Source organism: Lutra lutra, chromosome 2 (genome assembly GCF_902655055.1).
Source record: "Lutra lutra chromosome 2, mLutLut1.2, whole genome shotgun sequence".
Classification (NCBI taxonomy): domain Eukaryota; kingdom Metazoa; phylum Chordata; class Mammalia; order Carnivora; family Mustelidae; genus Lutra; species Lutra lutra.
Window position 1 is genome coordinate 209889653 of NC_062279.1, and position 18684 is coordinate 209908336.

Genomic DNA, 18684 nt, shown 5'->3' on the forward strand with positions numbered 1-18684 from the left:
TGCTGGCTTCATCCTGCGATGAGAAAGGGGAATGGTTTTATTCTCAAAATTCTAGCAGTTTCTTCAATCCAAAGGGGATTCATTGAGTTTATGGTTTCTTGGGCTCACCCAATGCTGCCGGAAGCCTCCCCAACCTTGTCTACCCAACACCACCACTGGAAGCTTCTCAAGTGGCTTCACTCTTGGGAAACAGGACAGAGAGGGGGGAGGTAGACAGGCCGTAAGAGTCACGAGCTCAACTTTGAATACAAAAAGAGAAGAGAGGTTCCTGGCCGTGCACGCAGGGAAGAACTACAGCCGGGCTTGCTGGGATAAGAACGAGGTCTGTGGACTCCCGGAGCATTTAGACATGGTGGCCGGAAAGAGTGAAAGTGTTTATTCCACAGTCACAGAGTCTGGGGTCGGAAAGGAATGTCCGACGCTGGCGAAGACCCCCGCAGCCCAAGGAATGATTTATTCCTTTGCGTCCATGTACTGGGACGCCCTTACAAACGCCTCGGGACAAGGATGCTCTGCCCCCGGTCGCAGACGCGACATGAAGGCTCAGCCAACGTGTCCTCAAGACTGTGGGTGTGTCGGGACAGCGACGGCAGAGACTGCGGCCTCCCTCCACTCTCGGCTCGGGCGCTGGGCGACAAGGTCCCTCCCTCCTCCTCCAGATCCCGAGGGAGCGCCTGTCACGGATGTGCTCCTGTCCCTGGCCAAAAGGTTGCCCCGGCCTTCGCCGCAGCGCAGTTCTCTGAAAACCCTGAGCAGAGGGTCCTGAGTGTCCCCCACAGTTCGGCCGAGGATGGCCACAGTGGCCAGGGGACGACAAGGACGGGTCGGAACGAGATGCTTGCTGTCGCCTCTCTGCAGATGCCTTCCCCACCGGAGCCGCGGGTCTGCAGCTCTGGGACAACGCCGGGGCCTGGGCCACTTTCCGACTGGCGGAGCCCATGACTGAGTCCCGGACATTCCACGGGTTTTAGAATCTTCCGTTCCTGTTTGTGTTTTTACTGCGAAAGCCAAGTCCGAGGGAATGTGGCTCCAACGACGAGACAGAAGCCAATGACGGGGCAGAAGCTTCACGACCTGGTTCGTGTCATTCTCGGGACCGACCCTTTGAAACCGCGCGCGTCTACGACCCCACGGCCCTCAGTCCCCACAACCACGCGGCTCTCGGAGCCGCGGGGGGCAGCGGTGCAGCCTCGGGTGGTGGCCGGCGACTCCCACGGCAGTGCGGGCCCCACGGCCGGGCTGCTCACCCGCTTCGTGTTAAGCAATGTTTAAAGAACTTCAGTGTTAACAAATATAAATAAAAACTCAGTTCCGCTCACGGTGAGAGAGTGATGCTGTCGCACAACGTGGAGGGCAATGGACTACCCGTATGAAAGCGTTAAAACTGTGCCTGTCCTCAGCGCAGTGACCTGTTCTCTACGATTTGTCCGAAGAAAACCATCCCGGTTGTGTGCAGAGACTTAACCACCAAGACGCTCACCGCAGCGACACTGGAAAAACCCTGAATTTCCACATGACAGGATTCCACTGAGGACCTTGTGATGTATTAACGGAATTCGGTTCGCGCACGTCACAGAAAGCTTCTGGAGAGAAATATCAGGAAAGAAGCCTTCGGGTTTCCTCAGGGGAGTGAGACTGGGAGGGAGGAGATGAGGAGAACCACTTTTCCATTCTACCTCATACTCTGAAGTTTCGAACAAAAGCAGCTGCTGGGTTGACTTAAAAGCCAATTAACGAAAGGACATTGTACTATAGACATGAAGACATGAAAGGGAAAGCGGTTAAATGAAAAGTAGTTTTCAAGAATGGTAAGTACAATTGCAACAAAAATGTGTGTGTGAGCACAGGACAAATGAAGGGAGTATGTAAGCCCACCTGTTTACAGTGGTTTTCCCTAGGAAGTGGGATGGTGGGTGATTTTTACATTTTTTCCTTTTAAGAGCACCTGGGTGGCTCAGATGGTGAAGCGTCTGCCTTTGGCTCAGGTCATGATTGCAGCGTCCTGGGATCGAGCCCCACGTCAGGCTCCCAGCTCAGCAGGGAGCCTGCTTCTCCCTCTCCCTCTGCCTCTCGCCCTGCTCGTGCTCACTCTGTCTCTGTCTCTCTCTCAAATAAATAATTTAAAAAAATCTTTAAAAGTTTTCTTTTAGTTGGCTTTTGCATTTCCTAAATTTTTATGACAAACAAGCTTGTCATTTGTCATACGGGGTAAACAGATTTTTAAAAACGTCTCTCTCCTCCTGCATCAAAACGCCCAGCTTCTGCCGTCCGCCCGTGTCCGGAGAAACCCCGCGGAAGAGTGAGACTCATCTAGCGCTCCGGTCAGGTCCGCATCTGTCCACGGCTCTTCTTCTACTTTTTTGCTTATTAGCACGATCAACCCGTCACACCAACACCGGTGTGACCGTGCCCTTCCCAAAATGCACCCTTCACTCTCCTTCATAGGCAACGACCCTAATCAGGGTCCCTACTGAGACCGTGGAAATGGACACGGATCCTGTGGTGAAATTTCTCCATACGCACAGCTTCTGGGTGAGACCTGGGTCTTGAGCACAGGTCATTAGTCTCGAAAGCTCCACTGAAGCAGATTACGAAGCACCTTCTCCCAACTTCCTTTTATGTTCAAAGTAAATTCTTGAATCCCGTCCTCTAAGATGGCAAGAGGGGAACCTGTCTTTTGAGGCCCTCACCGTGTCCACCTGGTAGCAAGAGGAGGGCATCTAGCTTGTCCTATGGAGCAGATCTGAGGGCAGGATCATTGACCGGCTGGCTGGCTTCCCCCCAGCCTGGCTGCACGCAGATGTCTGCTGCTGACCAGCACCGCTGTGGTCACACTGTCCTCTAGTCCGGCGACTCAACACTCCAAAAGGGGAAGTTTACCAGGCGGCCTCAAAATACTGCCAAAGGGAATTCCACGGCTGTCCATAATACATCTTTGTTTCCAGTCAGTAGTGAAAAACCAACTGGGGCCAACATGTCCGCTCCAATGGGCAGATTTTAGAGGAGAGAGAGAGAGAGAGTGAGTGTGTGTGTGTGCGCGCGCGCGCGTATGTGCGTGTGTGTGTGTGTGTGTGTGTGTGCGCGCGCGTATGTGTCTTGTGAATGAACAGCTTCCTGTCTAGAAAAAGTCATTCTATCAAGGGGGTCAAAGAAGAGAAGCCATTGCTGCCTCCACTCTTTGGGGCCATAAAGCTCATCTGAAGTAGACTTGGTCTCAGTCTCTCAGCTCCAAATTTATTCTCCTCCAGTTCAGATGCCAATGCTGCACTTTTCAAACAGTGAAGAACATTCCGTGCTTTCCTCTTTGTTCATACCGGGTCAATACTGATATCCCTCCAGATAACACTGACAATCTGTGAGAAGGGCCCGGAAAGTCCCAGGAAGGGCCTGGCAGAAGTCTATAGCACCTGGCAAACTGTAGCTTCCAGAAAGCAAGTTCCCACCTGCTCCCTAGCCTTCCTGTGGCGCTCGGCCTAGGGAGGTGTTGTAAGCTGGGAAAGGGCTAAATGCCAACCTCAGGGATTTGAGAAGTGTTTGCTGATAAAACTTCAAGATTACGAAGATGGAAAGGGGCATTTTGTAGTTTCTTTTATTACTCCATTGTTTAGGTCTCTCACAACAAGGAACACCTTTTTAGCACGCGTTTTAAAAATGGCTTGGGTAGTCGTGGCAGACGAGTTGACCTCCTATGAAACTTTTCAATTGGACTTTTGGAGGTATTTTCTGCCAGTGGTGTTCCAGTGTCCTGAGCTGTGTCTCCCTCACACGGTGAGCCAAAATTTCAGAGAAGAAAGGCCTAGAAATGAATGACAGCCTAGCAGCAAAGGGCACACCTTGCCCTCAGATCTCGTTTTTTAAACTTCACTCCCCTTTCAAAGGAGTCAGGACTCTGATGAAATGGCAGATGTCAGGACCGGCACAAGGAAAAGTGCAAGAGGAATGTGGTATCCATTTTGTTGAGCCAGAAAGTACAGAACTGCTCAAAACTGATGGGGACAGGCCAAAGAGGACAGTCCATCTGTAGGGCGTCCCCCTGAACAAACTGGGATAATATAATGACAATTTGGGGCATTGAGATGAATAATAGTAATGGATTTAAAACCACGTAATACATGAAGAGTCCATGAGCCCATAATAGATAGACAGACAGACAGACAGACAGGCAGAAGAAATGATGGAGTGAGAAAATCACTGTTTTGCAGGTGCCATGGCAATAACTGATTCCCGGAAGAATCGCCCATGTATGCCAAAACTACTGGGTAAGAGGTTGATGAAGGAAAAATATTTACACAGGCTCATAGTATCTCAGCATAAACTACTTATTAATTACAAAAGGAAAAGTGGTCATCTTACGGGAGAAACTGGGTAAACACCACCTTAACTAAGTGATCAAAGTTCACACCACCTATAATGGTGTAACAACAAAGTGCTACCATGTGCCTCTTACTTGATGTTCAGGACACAAGATGAGTAATGCAGCATTCCCAGCAAAAACGCACAGAACGTAGGTGGGGGAAACACGAGCAAGGCAAAACGGGGAGCATTCTACAAAATAGCTGATCTGTGGATTTCAAAAATGTTAAAGTCCTAAAGACAAGGCAAGACCGAGGAACTATTCCAGATGGAAGGAGACCAAAGGGGCTTCACAACTCATTGTAAGGCAGGATCCTGAATTGTAAGTCCAGTATCCTGGACATAGCATTTTTACCAGCCTTAAATCCCCTAATTTTGGTCCATGTTCTATGTTGTTACAAAATGTCTTTGCTATTAGGACCTCCGTAGAAGTATTTGGGGAGGAACACGCATGGCGTCTTTAGCTTATTCTTAAATGATTCAGAAATCGTCACGCCGAAGAGCGCACACACACGGACAGAGAAGAACAATGAAGCTCTTGAGGCTGAATGTCAACAGCCCGTGATTTGGGTGAAGGTCCACAGGGTCCTTCATCCATTTTGGCAAGTGTTTTTTAAGTTCAAGATGATTTCAAAATAAAGAATTAAAACTTAAAAAAAAAAATGTCAAGGGCATCTTTCTTTAAAAATTTCAGATTTTTGGGCACCTGGGTGGCTCAGTTGGTTAAAACCTCTGCCTTCGGCTCAGGTCGTGATCCCGGGGTCCTGGGATCGAGCCCCGCATCGGGCTCTCTGCTCAGCGGGGAGCCTGCTTCCCCCTCTCTCTCTGCCTGCCTCCCTGCCTACTTGTGATCTCTGTCTGTCAAATAAATAATAAATAAAATCTTTTAAAAATAATTTTCAGATTTTCGCCTTCCACTGCATTTCTATGTCACCACTCTTCTCAGGCTTTTGTCCTACTCCTCCTGCTCTAGTCCTTTCCCCCGTGCAGTACACTCAGTACACTGTGACCGTCCTCCCCACAGTTATGCCCCCCAAATGCCTATCCTCTTGCTTATAACCCAACAACCTCTCCGTACTACTTTTCTCATCAAGTCTAAACATTGGCTCTTTTTGACAGTCAAAAAGCCTCAGCTGGTCTGACCGTCCTTACCTTCCCACTTTGTTTATTCTTTAATTTGACAAATATTTACTGACTGTTGGTTTGTGCCAGGAGATAAGGACCAGGATATCCAAGCCTCTGCCTCAAGGAATATATATTGCATGGAGAAGACAAACATAAAGCTAATGGAGTCAACATAAATAGAATTATTTCAGATTGAGATTAGTGCTGTGCAGCAAACAGACATGGGGGATAACAAGGGGACAGCGAGCAAAGACTTTCTTTTTTTTTTTTTTAAAGATTTTATTTATTTATTTGACAGAGAGAGATCACAAGTAGACAGAGAGGCAGGCAGAGAGAGAGAGAGAGAGGGAAGCAGGCTCCCCGCTAAGCAGAGAGCCCGATGTGGGCCTCGATCCCAGGACCCTGAGATCATGACCTGAGCTGAAGGCAGCGGCTTAACCCACTGAGCCACCCAGGCGCCCGAGCAAAGACTTTCTAATCAGATAATCAGAGTCTGGGAAGAGCTGGGGCATGGGTGGGGGCAGGGTGGAGTGTGAAAGGGCATGGAGGAGGGGGCTGGGGAGAAGGGGGCCACCTGGACCAGAGGGAAGGACTGGGCACGGTCCAGGAACTAGGACACCAGTGTATGAGGTGTGCGGGGGCAGGGCAGAGTGAAGTCTGAGAAGTATTGTGTTAATAAAGAATGTGTCTGGGGACACACGGGCAGCTCAGTGGGTTAAGCGTCTGCTTCCAGCTCAGGTCATGATCCTGGGGTCCTGGGACCGAGTCCCACATCGGACTCCTTGCTCAGTGGGAAGCCTGCTTCTCCCTCCGGCTGCTGCTCTCCCTGCTTGTGCTCTCTCTCTCTCTGACAAATGGATAAATAAAAATCTAAAAAAAAAAAAAAATGTATCTGGTTTTTGTCCCTGGTGGTTCCTGGAACACAGCTTCAAAAACCCTTGGAATTTCCTGAGTGATAGAGCTTCTTAATTACGCCAGTGTATACCTAGGGTGTGCCCCCGGGGAGCTTCAGGATCAGGCTGGCCACCGGAAGGACCCACCACATGACTAGAGGGTCGGCAATTTTCCGGGGGAGGGGACCTGGAAGCTGAGATCAGTCCTGGGGCCAGTGATTTAATCAACCACGTCCATGGAATGAAATTCCACGGCAAACTCTGGACCCCGGCTTGAAGGAGCTTTTTGGCTGGCCGAGGCGCCGATCTGCAGGGCGGGAGGCACACCTTGGTTCTGCCGGGAGAGGGCATCGCGGCTCTGCTGAAGGATGCTCAGACCTGGCCCTTGGTGTCTCTTCCATTGGGCTGGTCCACATATCCTTTATAATTAAAGCTCTGATAGTGAGCACAACACTCCCTTGCATTCTGAATTGTCCTAGTGAATTCTCAAACCCGAGGGAACTGTGGGGACTTGCAGTCAGTCAGTCAGAGGTACGAGGGGCCAGGAGACCCTACTGGCAGCTGGTACATGAAGCGGAGGCCGTCGGGGGAGGCTGAGGCTCGCGGGATCGGACGGCAGCTCAGGCGGTCAGTGTGGAAACCACGGTGAGCTGCCCTGGGCATGGAAGCAGAGCATCGGGACACGAACGCCGGATCCCACAGGCTGGGTGACTCTAACAACGAGACTGGATTTCACTCCAAAGGCATTGCTAAGCCACTGGAAGATTCTCTTTTCCTCGCTGAGGAGTGGCTTAATTTTCAGTAAGTCCTGTCCGCAGTAAGGCGAGGGGCAGGTGCCGAAGGAGGGAGACCACTTGATGAGGCAGGAGACGGTGGTGGCGTGGACCGGAGGGCGGCCCAGGTGAGCAGAGGCACGACACGATCTAGCAAGCAGAACCCGAAGGCACTGGCTAAGAGACTGGCGCAGGGGGTGACTAGGGAAATGGAGAATTCCTGAAAGACGCCCAGATTTCTGGCCTCATTGTGGGGAGATGGTAAGGTCACAACTTAGGTTTGGAGCACACTGATTTGGGGAGGCTTAAGAGACACCCAGTGAGAGATGTCATGCAGGAAGCTGTGTTTAAAACAAGCGACAACATGGGGTGCCCGGGTGGCTCAGTGAGTTAAGCCTCTGCCTTCAGCTCAGGTCATGATCCCAGGGTCCTGGGATCAAGCCCCGCATCGGGCTCTCTGCTCAGCGGCGAGCCTGCTTCTGCCCCCCTCTCTGCCTGCCTCTCTGCCTACTTGTGATCTCTCTCTGTGTGTCAAATAAATGGATAAAATCTTTCAAAACAAACAAAATAAAACAAAGAAACAAGCGACAGCAGTTCGCAGTCAGCTTTCTTCCTCAACCGGACCGACTCCGACCGTGCAGGGATCCCTTACAATGTGCCACGATCGTTTCCTCTCTCCCCACCTTTGCCAATGTGCTTCCCCTCCTGTCCCCTTCTTCCAGGCCTGCACAAATCCTTCTCAGCTTTCAAGGTCCAGTTCAAAACGCCCCCTCTGCACTAGGTTTTATCCTAGTACCCCAGGCCATATGTCAGAATGAAGCGTCTTAACTCCGACTGTCTTGTAAGAGGCCCCTTTATCACACAGTGTCACTTTATTAGCCACTATTAGCCAGTCCCATCAGATCACAAACTCCTTACACAAGGGTCACTTCTTATACATCTCTTGTATTCCTCACAAGCACATAAGGGTTTACGCACCTTTAAATTAAAAAGGACTTAACTAGAGATTTACACAAAAAGCCTTAGAAGAGTCAACTGGAGAAGGCAAAGATAATCAAATGTGTCTGTCTTCTAAAGAGTCTTTTAAAGAAAGAAAGGCTAGAAATTCCCTCTGGCAAGTGAAACTCTACATTTTATTATTAGTTCAAACTGTGGATCCAATGGCTCTTGAGGCCATCGCATCTTCGGAGCATTACCAAGCTCGTGCAACAGCTCCCTGAAGCCCTCCTGTGACGGGAGCTCTGACAGCACTCACAGGAACAGTGACAGGGTGACTGAAAGCCTGAACTCTGATAAACAAGGACAAGAGATGAAAAACAGCTCCGTATGTCATGGGAGGAAGGGAGCAGAGTCGAGAGCTCGTGGGAGGCCCCAGCGGATCTGCGAGATGGGGTTTCATTCAGCACCTTCATTAACACTGCGCGCAAAGCGGACACATTATGTTAATAACGTCGTTTGGTGGTTACCAGATTAGGGGGTGCCGCAGGCATCACTGAGGACGGGGAAATGACACAGACGGATCTAAAGAGGTTGGAAACGAGAGCAGAAATGATCACAGTGAGATCTGATTTAGGAAAAATGCAAATGAAAGCAGCTGGGAAAGAAGGCATCCAAAATGCAAAATAATCAGTGGGTTGGAAACCTAGAAAGCCACAACGTGGAGTGTCTGGCAGGAGAGCAGTGAGAGCACGAGTGAAGAGGGCCAGCTCAGAGCGGGCTCGGCCAGAACAGTCAGGGGCCGGTCCGGGAGGAAACCGCTGGCCAGCGAGCCGCATTGCCACGCCGTGTCCGTGGACACCTACATGCAGTTTTGGAGCCACCGTGGGGCAAGAAACCAAACTCAGCTCAGGCAGCGGAGCCTCAGTGTCTTCAGTTATCACACAAGGGGTTAGACTCTGCTTCCGAGGGCCCCTGCGCCGACCCTCCGGTGGGGTCTAAGAGAGGAAGCGAGTGGGGCGGAGAAGGGGCATGGCTTCCCGGGCGCCGGGTCTGAGTGCCCCTCCCGAGATCTCCCCTGTGAATAGCAGGAAGAAGGAAACATTGGCTTGAAAACATATTTCAGGATAGATTCATACTCACAGGCCTGCGTGGATGATTCATCATAGACAAGTACCGGGTGCTCGGGCGGCTCAGTGGGTTAAGCGTCGGCTCAGGTCATCATCTCAGGGTCCTGGAATTGAGCCCCGTGTCAGGCTCCCTGCTCAGCCAGGAGTCTGCTTCTCCCTCTCCCTCTGCCCTCCACCCAACTTGTGCTCGCTCACTTGTGCTCTCTCTCTTTCAAATGAATAAATAAAATCTTTAAAAAAAATATGCAAGTGTTACGTTCCTTCAATAGAGGTGTGGAGCCAAATGAACATATAAAATCTGATAGCTATACGTTTACAAAATACTTCTGCTTTACTAAGTACTTCTTGGAATAAAAACTCTGTGTGCCTTTAAAGCATATACTTTTTTTAATGATTTTTTTATTTATTCATGAGAGACACAGAGAGAGAAAGGCAGAGGGAGAAGCAGGCTCCCCACTGAGCAGGGAGCCTGATGCAGAGCTTGATTCCAGGACCCTGGGATCATGACCTGAGCCCAAGGCAGCCACTTAGTCAACTGAGCCACTCAGGCGCCCTAAAGTATATAACTTTTTGCTTATAAAGCCTGGGTCACCTTGCATTGCTTAGGAAGAGCTCATTGTACCAAGGGCGACATCCGCGTGAGGAGTCTCTGGTCCGTTTGGGGTTAAGTTCCCCCTGGAGGCAGACTGGCCCCTGGATTGAGCACCCATCTACAGGAGGATCCCTTCCCTCAGGCCAGCTCGGGCAAGCACATGTTCATTCCCTCGACGTGCATTCCCACAGGTTGTTTCAGTCGTCTCCCCAGCTTTCACTGACCAAGGTCCACAACGGGAAGGAAGGGAGGCATCATGGCACCTCTGCCTTCCACGGTCCGTTTTGGCCGGTGGGAACTCCTGCCCGGTGAGCGCAGGCGGAGGACGCTGAGCCTCTTGCGGCCGCCTTGGGAGTTTCTCTCTCTCTGTCTCCCCTCCCTTGTCTGTCCCATCAGGGGAGGAGCAACCTGCCACTAGTGAGGAGGCACAGAGTCGCAGAAAGGCTCTGGCGACTCCATAAATCATCATCATCATGAACGAGGAGTTGCTTGAAGACCACCAAGCTGTTTGTCCTTCCCATGTGACTCCCAGACCTGCCCAGGAGGGCAAACCGCCGTGAAGGAGACAACGTGAGGCACAGTGTTCGAGCATCTTGCAAAAGCAGGGCCAGAAGCCTTCTCAGGGCCTCGGGCGGGGGGCACTTTCGGAACTGCCCGTTTACACCGGAAGGAAACCAACAACCACTACCTAACTTGAAAGAAGAAGGCGAATCCGTTCCTCACGTGCAGAAGAGAAGCTGTGCATCCAAAGCTTTGGCTCAGAAAGATCCCAGATCCTTTGGCTGCAGTTAGGGAAGGGGGCCCACACTGGGACAGGTCTCTGCAGAGACAGCTACAGCCAGCAAGGAGAGCAGCCCTGGGGTTAAGCCTGCAGGAAGCGTTCCGAGCTTTCATTCTCCTACCCAGATGTCACCAGGACTACTGCCAACACCAAGGCTGGGGCTGGTCTGCAGTCCTGAATCTGGCACACCTCTAGGGTCTCCTGACCGTGGACTGCGGCTTAAGTGCATCACTGAGACATCTGTCGCCAGGTTGCTCCCCTGCCTAAAATTCCGCAGCGCCTTGCTACGGCGTATAGGACAGTATCCACACTCCGTGCTGTGCCTGACGGAGCCCTGCACTGATGTGGAACCTGCCCCTCCCCGTAACCTCTTCTACAACCATCTCCCACACCCATGTGGACCAGTCACACCGGCCACCTGTCTCGTCCTGGAATGCACCATGCTAGTTCCCATCTTTACTCTGGCGCCTCCTTCCATCTGGATTATTCTTCCCCATCAGCTGTGTCCTGGCTCTCCCAGTTTTAATATCAGTGCCTGGGGGAGGGCATCTCTCACCATCCTCTGAAGCAGCCACCTCCCTCCACTCTGTCACATCGCTGTGGTTAAATGCTTCATTCTTTTCTCTCTCTGCACAGCTTTGCTTATTCCTTTGCTTACTAGTTGATTCGCTCTCTCTCCCACTGAAATATATACTCTGTGAGGACAGAGATCTGTCTGTCGTGTTCTACAGTGACTGCAACAGTGCTTAGCCCCTGTTTGTTGAAAGAAAGGAAACACAGACACCTGATCCCGGGAGAGGTGTCAGAGCAGTGGAGCATTGCAGTGAGAGGGTGACCTCTGGAGTCGAGCTGCCTGAACTTAAATCCCCCTTCTGTCACTTCTGTATGTCCTTGGACAGGTTACATAGCCTCTTTTCCCCCCACTGTCTCACCTATCAAATGAGGAAGATAACAGTCTCTAGCTTTTCAGGATAGTGTCATAAGACTATGTAAAGTTCTTACAGAAGTGCTGGTATGCAGTAGCACTAGGTCATTGTTTTGTTTTGTTATAGTGGCAAAGTTCATGGTCCGTGACCGTGCAATTTACTTGACCTATTAATACGTCAAGTTTGGCCCACTGACAAATCACACTGTACCTTCCGCTTTCTGGCCTGATGTATTAAGATCTTGAACGTAGTCCATCGCTCCCATCCTTGCAACAGCAAAAACAGCCAAATGAACTGAAAATCAACAACTCTTTTCCATCCAGCAGGGAACTGAGATCACAGGGCAAACTGCTAACCTGAAACCAGAGAGACAAACGGGCAGTTGCAGAGAAGCACCGTGGACCAAGAGCGAGAGTCCGCAGCTAGTGCCAGGACGGGCAGGTATACCTCAGCTTATAATCGGGGAACTGCTGAAGTCTTGGTGTGGACAAGATGGAGAGTTAAAAACAACGGGGCCCAGTGCCAGGGGGCCCCAACTGTCATAAATGTTAACTCCAAGAGCTGTACCAGGTTCTCACTGAGAAAAATCTTCTGTTCTCCCACCAGGTGGAGGAGAAACGTCATCATTCTGAAATACATGGAGCTCTCTGTTCTCTTCCCGAGATCTGTCCTCAAGAGAAACTATTTTATTGGATCCCAATCAACCAGAGTTTTACAAAAGCCTAAGGGCCCCAGGGAAGGGAAATACTCACCCCAGGCTCACAGACTGAGACCTAATCATAAGACCATAGAGTGCACCCCCATCTCCATGTCCACAGAACTCCAATGGAGAGAACGGAGAGCCTTCAACCTCATGTTAAGAAGAAATCTCCAGGAAAATCCAAAGACAATGGAGAGAGAAAAAACAAGGACACTAGAGGAGATTTAAGCCCTCGACACCACAGCTGCAGCACACTGTTAAGCACACAGCCTTATTCCTAGCCAGATAAACATAAAACCTCACTCTACAGCCCTATTGCCTCGGTTCCTTTTACCTAGTACATCACGTCCAGCTCTCAACAAACAATGCAAAGTATGTTAAAAGGCAAAAAATACCGCCTAAAAAAGAAAAAGCAAGCCTCACACCTAGATGTGGATATGGCAGTAACGTTGGAATTATCAGACTGAATTCTAGAACAACTATGATTAATACACTAATAACCTTAAAAGAAAAAGTGGACGACATGAAAGAACAGATGGATACTATAAACGGTAATGGAAACTCTAAGAAAAGACAAAAGAAAAATGCTAGAAGTCAGAAAAGCTGTAACAAATGAAGAACGCCTTTGATGGGCTCACCAGTAGACTGGACATGGCTAAGGAAAGAATCAATGAGCTTGAAGGTATATAAATAGCAACTTCCCAAACCTAAATGCAAAAAGAAAAGATGTAGAAACCATAGGGCAGTTATAACAGGTGTACCAATGTGTAATTGAAACACCAGGAGAAGAAACAAAGAGAGAGAAAAGACGGAACAAACAGCAGAAAAATATTTGAAGTAATAATGACTGAAATTTTTCCAAAATTAAAGACAGACACCAAACCATAGATCCAGGAAGCTCAGAGAGCATCAAGAAGGACAAACAGAAAAAAAAAAGTCTCCACTTAGGTATATCATACTCAAACTGCGGAGAATCAAAGGCAAAGAGAAAATAATGAAAAAAGCCAGAAGGGGAAGAACACCTTCCTGATAGCGGACAAGTGTAGGAATTACACTAGGTATCTCTTAAGAAACTTGCGAGTTGGTATCTCATTGTGGTTTTGAGGTGCACTGGGTGTTAAACATAATTAATGAATCATTGAACACTACATCAAAAACTGATGATGTAGTATACCGTGGCTAACTGAATATAATAAAAAATAATAATAAAAATAAAAGAACAAATGAAGGACAATAGATTCTAGTTGCCCCAAATAAATTTGAATTCCTAAAGATAAAAAAAAGAAACATGCAAGTAAGAAGAAAGTGAAATAAATTATTTAATAAATGTTGAAAGAAAACCCTTGAAACCTAGAATTTCATACCCAACAAAGTTATTCACTAAGAGTAAAAGAGAAATAAAGACTTTCTCAGACAGGTGTACCTGGGTGGCTCAGTCAGTTAAGTGCCTTTGGCTCAGGTCATGATGCCAGGGTCCCGGGATCGAGTCCCACATCAGGCTCCCTGCTCAGTGGGAAGTCTGTTTCTGTCTCTCCCTCTGCCCTTCCTTCCCACTCATGCTATCTCTCTCACCCAAATAAATTTTTTTAAAAATCTTCAAAAAAAACTTTATCAGACAAACAAAAATTGAGGGAATTTGTTACCAGTAGACCTGCCTTGCAAGACATGAAAGTTCTTTAAAGAGAAGGAACATGGGAGTGGTTAGAGACCCAGATCGACCTAAAGAAAGAAGAGCATTAGAGAACGAATAAATGAAAGTAAAATAAAATCTTCAATTTTTCCTATTCTATTAAAGATTTTACTTATTTTAGGGAGGGAGTGCACACACATGTAGGCAGGGTGTGGGGGTGAGGGGCGGAGGCAGAGAATCTCAAGCAGACTCTGCGCTGAGCATGGTGCCTGAGGTAGGGCTCAATCTCACCACCCTGAGATCATAACCTGAACCCAAACCAAGAATCAGACACTTAAATGACTGAGCCACCCAGGTGTCCCCTTCACTTTCTCTTATTCTTAACCGATCTAACAGATAGCAGTGTGTTCAGAATAATAATAATAATAATAATAATAGCAACAATGTATTCAGTGATTATAGCTTAATGACAGCAACGAATAGCAGACAGGAAGGAGGAACTGGGAATGCTCTGTTACAAGGTTGCTGCACTAATGGGAAATGCTATCATGTTATTTGAAAGTGGCTTTGGGTTAGTTGTAAATGTATACTGCGACGTCTAGGGCAACCACTACCCAACTGTAAGAAGAAGTAGGGCAGATATGCTAAAAGGAGAGAGAAAACAGAATCATGTAAAATGTGCAGTTAAAACCAGGGAAGACGGAAAAAAGGTACAAAGAACAAGGGCAATGAGTAGCCAACAGAAACATATTGACGCGAACCCAACTAGATCAGCAATCACTCTGAGTGTGAATACTTTAAATAAACCACTTAAAGGACAGGATGTCACAGTGGGTAAAACAATAGCCAATTCTAAGTTGTTCACAAATCACAGGGCTGGACATCACCCAAGAACACCCACGGCCCGAGGGTCAGGAGATCGGTTTCAGTCTGGTCTGTCCACCGAGCGACCGTGTGACCTTTCACTAGTCACAGACATTCTCTGGTGTCTCTTCACCCTTCTCTTTACCTTTTATTGCAAAATAAGAGAATTTATTTTTTTTAAGATTTTATTTATTTATTTGACAGACAGAAATCACAAGTAGGCAGAGAGGCAGGCAGAGACAGAGCGGGAAGCAGGCTCCCCGCTGAGCAGAGAGCCCGATGTGGGGCTCGATCCCAGGATCCTGAGATCATGACCTGAGCCGAAGGCAGAGGCTTAAACCACTGAGCCACCCAGGTGCCCCAAAATAAGAGGATTTAGACTAAATCCCTTAACCTCCTTTCCAGTTCAAGATCTGGATCCTGGGTACCAGGATGTGATGAGAAACGTGGGCAGGCAGATAGGAAGCTGCAGCCTCTAACAGGCGTTTTTGCAGAGTTCATGAGGGCCCAGCTGCAGCCAGAAGGGGTGTGTGCATGAGTGCGAGAGCACAAACCCAAGTCTGGCTACTGCCTGTGAAAACCGAACTCCTGGAGATCAATGGATGGCAGGAAAATCCTACCTGGGCCCATATTTGACTAGAAGAAAACTATAAGGAGTTTGCGAGCCACATTTTTGGTTGACTTGCACCTTACTGATCAGGGAGGAGAATGGGCCAGAGAGGAACTCAGGGGGCCTCTGTTGAACGTAAGGGATGGAGGATTTTCATAGCCGCTTATCCAGCCCCTTATCTAGCGTTCCTGGCCCATCGTCATCTTTTTTTTTTTTTTTAAGATTTTATTTATTTGGGACACCTGGATGGCTCAGTGGGTTAAGCCACTGCCTTTGGCTCAGTTCATGATCTCAGGGTCCCTGGGATCGAGCCCTGCATCAGGCTCTCTGCTCAGCAGGGAGCCTGCTTTTCTCTCTCTCTCTCTCTCTCTCTCTCTGCCTACTTGTGATCTCTGTCTGTCAAAAAAATAAATAAAATCTTTTAAAAAAAAAGGAAAAAAAGATTTTATTTTTTTATTTGACAGAGAAAGAGAGACAGAGAGGGAATGCAAACAAGAGGAGTGGGAGAGGGAGAAGCGGGCTTCCTGCTGAGCAGGGAGCCCGATATGGGACTCGATCCCAGGATCCTGGGATTATGACCTGAGCCAAAGGCAGATGCTTAACGACTGAGCTACCCAGGCGCCCCATCATTGTCTTCTGAATGATCAAAACCCCCCACCTTTCCCAGTATCGATCCTGTCCCATGTACATACACCCTCTTTAGAAGAAAGAGAGGAGGGAATTGCAAACGTTTAAGCCCCAGTGTTAAGACGATTGTTCTTGAAGACCTCGTTTGCAGCTTCTAACGAAAACCCTGCTCATCTTCAAGCACAGACTACCATGGCATCACTAGTCCGTTTTGGCCAAAGGCATGACCACCCGGATTGAGAAAAGCACAGAAAACCCTTGAAATGATCTTTAAAAACCCACGAGGGCATCGAAGGGAAACTAAACCAATGACTGTGCACTAAATCGGGGTTGTGGGTCTGTACCTGACACAGACAGGTCACGGCACATTTTCACTCTGCCAGGCTGTTCTTGCTCCAGGGCCGACTGGTCTAGATCGACTGTGCTCCTTCCCCTGACGCTGCTGTGCACTGTGTGGGAGCCGGCTGCACGCTGGTCTCACAGATTCCTCTAAGCGACTGCGAGAAACCCCAGATCCCTGAAGTGCTGACATTTCCACTGGGACATTGTAGGAATTCTAATATTCCACTAAATGGAAGGCTGGAGGAAGGCAAGGATTGTGACTGTGTTTGCTAATCATTATACCCACTGTGCCTAGCTCAGTGCCTGGCATATAGTAGATGCTCAATGAACATTTCTTAAATGAATGAAAAAAATCCACTGCAAATGTGGGCCTAAAAGAAGTACGCATTGTTCAAATTTGATGATTTCTAAACATATTTTTTTAAAGTATTCATTTCTCATTTCTTTACAAGCTATCATTGAGTGCCTTTGACATGAGAGGCACCAAAACAGAGAAATGAATGAGACAGTATGCCAGTTCTCATAAAGAAGAGGGGACCAATATTAGTGAGTGCAACTGTAAGCTGGGCACTTTTTACTCATTATTTCATCCTTCCAACAACCTTGTGAGGTAAACATTATTTATTTCCCCTGCCCTTGCGTATACGGGAAGAGAGACTTGCACAAAGACCCACATCCAGCAAATGAAAGAGCCAAGAATTTATTCCGGGACCTGGGTGTTTCCCTGTGCAATGTGCTTTCTCCCCAGCGTAAAGTTAAAATCACAGTGTGATGTTCTGTTATGTGATGCTATGTTAAGGAAACTTAGGTTATCGAAAATTGAGTTGTAAATAAATAGTTTCCTTGGGAAAAGAGGAATAAGAATTTTATGTTCTCAATTTCAAGTTATTTATGTTGGAAAAAGTTTTTTTAATATAGAGGTGCTTTATAACCACATCATGAGAGTGTAACTGAAGGCTAGAAATAATGAACTGCTCAAACAAAACAAATGAAAATTACCAACTTCAGTCCTAAATAGCATCTAAGACCCAAGTCACTGCGTTTCTAAATGATCATTATCATAACTCATTGTTAGGATAACCAAAGCACAACACTGAGCTAAGACGACTGAGGTCAGAACAGCGTGTGGGCTAGTCTGCATCGCCCATGGTGAGGAACAGAACACAAAGCGGAGAAGCGCCCACCGCTCCTTTGTGTGCAACAGCTTTTCCCTGGGACCCTGGGACTAATTCCTAACTGCGCTTGAATCATAACCTGTAGACATCTGTAACAAGAACTGTGTTCCCTGAGCGATCTACTGGGCTGTATCCTACGTGCCTTATGAAGGCTTGAACCGCGGGAAATGAATGGGGAAATGAAATGAGGAAATGAAACCTCAGACATGAGCGCAACCTGGAGGAATGCTCAGGGTCAGGCTGTCTCATGGGGATGGGAGGCCCACTGCGCAGGTGGCCACGTGGCTTGCATGGTTGAGCATCACAGGTGGGCTCCTGGGTTGCCTGTTTCCCTGGACCCTAAAGCAGTTTTGAGAATCACCATCTCAGAACTCTCTGGGTGAAGATGGCATGGGGCCTGGAATCGTCTGCATTCACGTATCAGCAGAAACTCCAAAGCAATAGTTCCCACACATCCTACCTGGATCCGAGGAGGAACTGGAGAAACAGAAATCCACAGTCAACTCAGAAACCAGCAGCTCAGAAAGTGCACAAGCTGGTGGGGAATGTTCCACTACTAGAATAGTCCTAAAGGATACGGCCTAATCCCAGAGCCTCGAGGACGCTCTGTTACATTTTTATAGTTCCCTGCAATTCTCAATTATTCTGTAATAGCTGTGAGAGTGAAGTCATACTCTGATTTTTACAGATGAAGAAACTGGAGACAGTAAGGGGTTCACAGCCAGCAACATTGAAGTAAGACCCAAATCCTGTCTACCAGCACTGTCTTCAACAGCTCTCTACCATAGACGTACAGGGCGACCTCGGGGGTACGTTTTCTAGAAGCAACAGCCGGAGAGTGGGACGCGCATTTGCCTATTACTGCTTCTAACCATACAATCTGTCCAGTTCCTTGACTTCAATAAACCTTAGTTCTCATCTGTAAGTGAGGACACATACGACACCCAGCTCCTGGGGTGACTGTGAGGGTCAAGTCCGATACGCTGACAGCAGGCTCAGCACAGAACTCAGCCCTGGTTAGAGCTGGATGAACGCTGAGGGGTTTAGGGCATGGGCTTTGGGTGGAGGTATCTCTTTCCTCCTCTGTGGTTTAGTATTCCTAGGGGTACAAAGTCCCTGGGGGACATTTTGTCACATCTAAAGCTATAAGGAGACAAAAACTTGGGACAGACAGGGAATGCTTGGGGACCTGAGCCCTGAGGCTGGAATGGGGATGGCAGAATGACC

The 18684-nt window shown here is 48.4% G+C and overlaps 1 protein-coding gene across 1 annotated transcript in view; it reads right to left on the reverse strand.

Moving 5' to 3' along the window:
- SCD5 (stearoyl-CoA desaturase 5) overlaps positions 1-18684 on the reverse strand; it is an 80217-nt gene that overhangs the window by 39274 nt on the left and 22259 nt on the right. The gene's annotated exons all lie outside the window — the stretch shown is intronic.